The sequence below is a fragment of the Lithobates pipiens genome, unplaced genomic scaffold (genome assembly GCF_037356315.1).
Source record: "Lithobates pipiens isolate NorthernLeopardFrog02 unplaced genomic scaffold, aLitPip1_a1.2 Scaffold_138, whole genome shotgun sequence".
Classification (NCBI taxonomy): Eukaryota; Metazoa; Chordata; class Amphibia; order Anura; family Ranidae; genus Lithobates; species Lithobates pipiens.
Window position 1 is genome coordinate 891,166 of NW_027507726.1, and position 7,246 is coordinate 898,411.

Genomic DNA, 7,246 nt, shown 5'->3' on the forward strand with positions numbered 1-7,246 from the left:
ACAAATTGAAACATTTTATTTCTAGAAAGGTCATTAAGTTGAAGAAAGAGAAGCCGGGAAGGCGAAGTACGATGGTCGTGTGTTTTGTTCGCAGGGTTCGAGGTTTTGGGGCGGTTTGGAGGCGATCGCTTCTCAGGTCGTCTTTTTCCAGTGGAGACAATCAGACGATCGTCTCACAGATGTGCCGCCCACACACTCAGATAACCTTCGGACTTCGGCTGATGTCATCCAGAAAACGTGAGGTTCAGAGTGAGAGCAGACGGAGGGGGCGGCGGAGGAAGGAAGAGGGGATTTCCAAACCTCAACATCAAAAACACGACGAGGAACCATCAGAGCGCGTCCGCCCCGCCCCTCCGCCAATCTCCACCCCGGGGGGATCGAACGATGGCTCAGCCGTACTATGGGGGTGACCCCAGGTCACATGACTTTTCATGTATAATATTGTAAATACAGCCATTGTGCGTAGCTGTACTTGTCTTGTATTATAGTGCTGGGAAAAAGTATTCATACCCCTTGATATTTCCCACATTTTGTCATGTTACAACCAAAAACGTAAATGGATTTTATGTGATAGACCAACACAAAGTGATAAATGATACAAATAAATATGTGACAAGTGTGGGGGAGGGGCATTTGTATGGCGCCCCCTTTACTCCGATACCCCTAACTAAAATCTAGGGGAACCAATTGCCTTCAGAAGTCATAGTAAATAGAGCCCACCTGTGTGTAATGTAATCTCAGTATAAACACAGCTGTTCTGTGAAGCCCTCAAAGGTTTGTTAGAGAACCTTAGTGAACAAACAGCATCATGAAGGCCAAGGAACCCACCAGACAGGTCAGGGATAAAGTTGTGGAGAAGTATAAAGCAGGGTTGGGTTATAATAAAATCTCCCCCAAGCTTTGATCCTCTCACGGAGCTCTGTTCAATCCATCATCAGAAAATGGAAAGAGTATGGGCACAACCGCAAACCTACCAAGACATGGCCGTCCACCTAAACTGACCGGGCCGGGCAAGGAGAGCATTCATCAGAGAAGAGCCAAGAGGTCCATGGTAACTCTGGAGGAGCTGCAGAGATCCACCGCTCAGGGGGGAGAATCTGTCCACAGGACAACTATTAGTCGTCTCTCCACAAATCTGCCCTTTATGGAAGAGTGACAAGAAGAAAGACATTGGAGAAAGAAAGTCATAAGAAGTCCTGTTTGTAGTTTGTGAGAAGCCATGTGGGGGAGGGGGCAGCAAACATGTGGAAGAAGGTGATCTGGTCAGAGGAGACCAAAATTCTACTTTATGGCCTAAAAGCAAAACGCTATGTGTGGGGGAAACTAACACCGCCCATCCCCCGAACACACCATCCCCACCGTGAGACATGGTGGTGGCAGCATCATGTGGTGGGGATGGTTTTCTTCAGCAGGGACAGGGAAGCTGGTCAGAGTTGATGGGAAGATGGATGGAGACAAATACAGGACAATCTTAGAAGAAAACCTGTTAGAGTCGGCAGAAGACTTGAGACCGGGGCGGAGGTTCCCCTTCCAGCAGGACAACGACCCGAAACATCCAGCCAGAGCTACAATGGAATGGTTTACATCAAAGCATATTCATGTGTTAGAATGGCCCAGTCACAGTCCAGACCTAAATCCCATTGAGAATCTGTGGCAAGACTTGAAAATTGCTGATCAGACGCTCTCCATCCAATCTGACAGAGCTTGAGATATTCTACAAAGAAGAAGAATGGGCAGAAATGTCCTCTCTAGATGTGCAAAGCTGGTAGAGACACCCCCAAAAAGACTTGTAGAGAAAGGGGGTTCTACAAAGTATTGACTCCGGGGGGCGCCATACAAATGCCCCTCCCCCCCCACACTTTTCACAGATTTATTTGTATCATTTATCATTTTCCTTCCACTTCACAATTATGTGACACTTTGTGTTGGTCCATCACATAAAATCCCAATAAAATACATTTATGGTTCTGGTTGTAACAAAATGTGGGGAATCTCGAGAGGAGCAGCGAAATCAGCCAATCAGGTTTTGCTGACAGGAGAAGTGGGATGACTGTGCGAGTCGCTGACCAATCAGATTTCCTAGTGAAATTCTTTGATGTGTCTTCCTGAATCTCGGTGATCTTTGTGTATTTCTTCGAGATCTGTGCAGTAATCCAGTGTGAGACTTCCTGTAATAATGGGCGACCACTGCTGGGGTCTCTCCAGGGGAACTGGTCCTGATTACACCCCATCTTGTAGTGGTTGGAGCCTGCTGGCCCCTAACACAGCACCCCATCATTGGTGTCAGTGGGGGAATAGTGCCCCATCATTGGTGTCAGTGGGAGGAATAGTGCCCCATCATTGGTATCAGTGGGGGGAATAGTGCCCCACCATTGGTATCAGTGGGAGGAATAGTGCCCCATCATTGGTATCAGTGGGAGGAATAGTGCCCCATCATTGGTGTCAGTGGGAGGAATAGTGCCCCATCATTGGTGTCAGTGGGAGGAATAGTGCCCCATCATTGGTGTCAGTGGGAGGAATAGTGCCCCATCATTGGTATCAGTGGGAGGAATAGTGCCCCATCATTGGTGTCAGTGGGAGGAATAGTGCCCCATCATTGGTATCAGTGGGAGGAATAGTGTCCCATCATTGGTGTCAGTGGGAGGAATAGTGCCCCATCATTGGTGTCAGTGGGAGGAATAGTGTCCCATCATTGGTGTCAGTGGGAGGAATAGTGTCCCATCATTGGTATCAGTGGGAGGAATAGTGCCCCATCATTGGTATCAGTGGGAGGAATAGTGCCCCATCATTGGTGTCAGTGGGGGGAATAGTGCCCCACCATTGGTGTCAGTGGGGGGAATAGTGCCCCATCATTGGTATCAGTGGGGGGAATAGTGCCCCATCATTGGTATCAGTGGGAGGAATAGTGCCCCATCATTGGTGTCAGTGGGAGGAATAGTGCCCCATCATTGGTGTCAGTGGGAGGAATAGTGCCCCATCATTGGTATCAGTGGGAGGAATAGTGCCCCATCATTGGTATCAGTGGGAGGAATAGTGCCCCATCATTGGTATCAGTGGGAGGAATAGTGCCCCACCATTGGTGTCTTGAGGTTCGGATGAAGACAAAAGGGCTGCAATTCGGAGATTACTGGTCTAGCTCTTTCCTCCCCAACCTGCCTGGCCCCGCCCCTTTCTTTCATTGGATTTTAGTTCTTTCAACCATGGAGGCTCAGTATCACATGTGGGCGTTACCTATGCAAATTCAGCCCGCCTAGGAACACCCACTTCTCCAGACTGACACCCACCAAGGCATTTTGATATTTGCATAACTCCTCCCACTGCTTTCCAACTTGGTCTGAGGGCTCTGGAGAGGAGTACTGAGTTCGGGGGCTGGGATGTTGTCTATGTACAGCCCCCTGCTGGCCCCTCCCACCAGTCATGATCTGCCCCCTGCTGGCCCCTCCCACCAGTCATGATCCGCCTGCATTGCATAGAGAAGCGCAGAGACCCGGTGATGATGTCACCAGCACAGAAATAAAATGTGCAATAAAAACAGAAAAGTTTTATTGAAAAATGTCATTAAATTGATGAGGGGTACCCGGGAAACCAAAAAGTATGATTAACCATTTGACTTCCAGGAAGATTTAACCCCTTCATGACCAGACCATGTTTTGCTATTCAGCACTGCGCTACTTTAACTGGGAATTGCGCGGTCGTGCAACACTGTCCCCAAATTATAATTCTATCATTATTTCCACAAATAGAGATTTCTTTTGGTGGTATTTGATCACATCTGTTTTTTTTTTTTTCTTTATATGAACGGAAAAAAAAAAAATAAAAGACTAAAATTTGACACTTTTTTGGAAAATGAAAAATAATTTAATAAAATTTGTTATCATATGATTGGTGTGTGTGTGGGGGGGGGGGGGGTCGGGGATACCGACTGGTGATGGAATGCAGAACAAAAAAAATAAAATGTGTTTTTTTTTTTTTTATCTTCCCCTCCCCCCCCCCGGATTTGGTAGAGAAGATGACGGATAGTAAATATTGCATCAGATTATAATTGTATCATTTTATGCTCATGAAATTCTTAGGTTTGCCGTGTAGCTTGAAGGCGACTTTCACACCGGGGCGGTTTAGTGCTAGAAATATCCTCTTCAAAAGCGCCTGGAAGCGATGCGTCCTTTCCACACCGGGGGGGCGCTGCATCCTTTTCACTTTTCACACGGGGGGGGGGGGGCGCTGCATCCTTTTCACACCGGGGGGGGGCGCGCTGCGTCCTTTTCACACTGGGGGGGGGGCGCTGCGTCCTTTTCACACCGGGGGGGGCGCTGCGTCCTTTTCACACCGGGGGGGGGGCGCTGCGTCCTTTTCACACGGGGGGGGGGGGCGCTGCATCCTTTTCACAACGGGGGGGGGGGGGGCGCGCGCTGTCCTTTTCACACTGGGGGGGGGGCGCTGCGTCCTTTTCACACCGGGGGGGGCGCTGCGTCCTTTTCACACCGGGGGGGGGGCGCTGCGTCCTTTTCACTTTTCACACGGGGGGGGGGGGCGCTGCATCCTTTTCACAACGGGGGGGGGGGGCGCGCTGCGTCCTTTTCACACTGGGGGGGGGGGGGCGCTGCGTCCTTTTCACACCGGGGGGGCGCTGCATCCTTTTCACACCGGGGGGGGGGGTGCGCTGCGTCCTTTTCACACCGGGGGGGGGGGTGCGCTGCGTCCTTTTCACACCGGGGGGGGGGGGCGCGCTGCGTCCTTTTCACACGGGGGGGGGGGGCGCGCTGCGTCCTTTTCACACCGGGGGGGGGGCGCGCTGCGTCCTTTTCACACCAGGGGCGGTGAGCTTGCGGGACGTTTATGAAAATTCCTGCCAGCAGCATCTTTGGGGCGTGTTGGGGGCGCTGTATTTAGTGATCCCAAAACGCTCCGCCTAGTGCAATGAATAGGCAGCGCTTGCAGAGCACCTGAAAAGCGCAATGAAAGCGCCGCAAGACAGGAGTTTTTACCATTTTTGGGGGGTAAAAACCACCCCGCTATCGGCCGAATAGCAGTGCAACTAAAACGGCACCAAAGCGACACAAAAACGAGCGGCTCTTTAGCGCCAGCGGCCGGCGCTGTCAGTGTGAAAGTAATCTTAATAAAATATTGTTATTTTGAAAATGTGTCAATTATAACCTCAACAATTCTAAAGATTAAAACAATTCTATTCATTTTTTCACTTTGATTTACTTTTTCACCGGATATAAAAAGAAAATCAGTCTGCGGAGGTTCCTCCTCCTATATGTGACTTAGAAAGAAACAAACAGACATGATGGACTGTCACGGGACCAGACAGGAAATTGTACACAGATTTTCTTTACCAAATATTTTTATTAACAAAAGTTAAAAATTTGATTACATTCATAAAATCATAAAATTTTAAGTGTATAACATGAAATGCAAAGATCCGTTCCTGTAATTGTCAAGTGGTTGACGCGTTTCGCATTCTTGCTTCTTCAGGACCTTAAATTCTTAAGGACTTAAAAACAGAGACCTCGCTGTATCCGTGGAGAATCTAACAAATAATAATATCCATGTAGATCGTCGTCGTTTTTTTTTGATCAAGGTCTCCGTTTTAAGTCAAGAATTTAAGTTCCTGGAGAAGCAAAAATGCGAAACGCGTCAACCACTTGACAAGCACAGTAACAGATCTTTACATTTCATGTTATCCACTTGCAATTTAATGAATTTTTATGAATGTAATCAATTTTTTTTTTAACTTGTTAATAAAAATATTAAGTAACAAATCCGGTTTACAATTTCCTCTCTGGTACCGTGAAAGTCCATCATGTCTGTTTGTTTCTCTCTTTTTATATCCTGTCATCAAGAGTAGTTCAGCGTCACCATAGTGGGGGAGGGGGGGGGTGAGATCAGGGATTTTTTTTTTTTAAACATGTAAACCCCTATTATTGCAGTGATGATCACTCTTATAAGAAATAGTTTTAGCCGTCATGAATGGCTTTCGTTCATGAAAGCTTGATTACTATTGTGATTAATGATTGGCTACAGCAATCACATGGTACAGGGTGCTGCGATTGGCCCAGGTACCATGTGATAGCTGTGGGCCAATCACAATAGTAAATCATGAATGGAAGCCATTCATGGCGGTTTTGTTTACATTGTAATCATGTGATCACCAAAACCAATCCTAGCGTTCACATGACACCCCGACCGCTCACAGCAGCCGCGTACCATTCCCGTGTTCAGCGAACGCGCCGGTCACGGGTTCACACGTGCTCAGGGATGTACCAGTATGTTGCCGAGCCGGCAGCTGCCGCCCATTTGCAGTATAATGACGATGCGGGCCGGCGCAGGGTTTTAAACAAATCACAAGAGAATTTTGGGTCTCTGTAGCAATCAGGCGACTCGTCTGCATATTCATGGTTTTAATCTCAAACTTGCACATTTACAAAGTCAGGGAGCAGCATCTGTGTAGAAACAAAGAACGTGTGTACAAAAACAAAAACAGAGCGGTCAGGGAAAAGTATAAATAACAGCCGGTCCTTCCATCGGGGGGGGGGGGGGGGGGGGGGTGAAGTCAGAATGTGCAACGTTCATCATTCTGCAGGAAATAAAGTTCAAAAATTTCAAAACCTTGATCTCATCCGACGCGTTTCACAGTCCCACTCGCTCTAATGGAGGACGAGGCAGGGGATGTGAGACGGAGACCAACCTGGGTTTGGTCATCAGGTCAACTTCTCAGCAATCGCTGACCAAAAAAATAATTTCAGGCCTGGTCATCTGGGGGGAGGGGAGGGGGGGCACACAGTATGAATGGAAGAACAAAGATGGCGGAGGGGTGTCATCCCACACAATACATTACAGTGGTCCGTACACTCAAACGTTACAAATAGGAAAAAAAAAAAAAGTTTCATAAATATAATCTCTTCAATCTGAAATATAAAATGGACTCTCGAAATTCAGTTTTTATTTCCTCTCAAGTGCAAAGTTCGTTCTCGCCCGACGATCGGGGTTCATTTGGCACAAAAATTCCAACGCTGGATGCGAATGGAAAAGAAAAATCGGGTCGGTGTCAGCGGAAGTGGTGGGCCGAAGTCTGAAGCAGAGCAGCTGGAATCCGTATGGATGGCTCTAAGGGGACACGGCGGTGATCGGAGGAAGGGAGGATGGGGAGGATCTATGCTGGCTGCTGGGGGTTGAGATTTAGGTGAGCCGGCTGCCCCAGAAGACCGATCCTCTGCTTCTGCTTCCGCTGCTCCGTCATCTG

At 48.2% G+C, this 7,246-nt stretch overlaps 1 pseudogene; it reads right to left on the reverse strand.

Annotated features, from left to right (window-relative positions):
• Nucleotides 1-6,389: 6,389 nt before the first annotated feature.
• On the reverse strand, nucleotides 6,390-7,246 carry LOC143981316 (inositol 1,4,5-trisphosphate-gated calcium channel ITPR1 pseudogene; annotated as a pseudogene).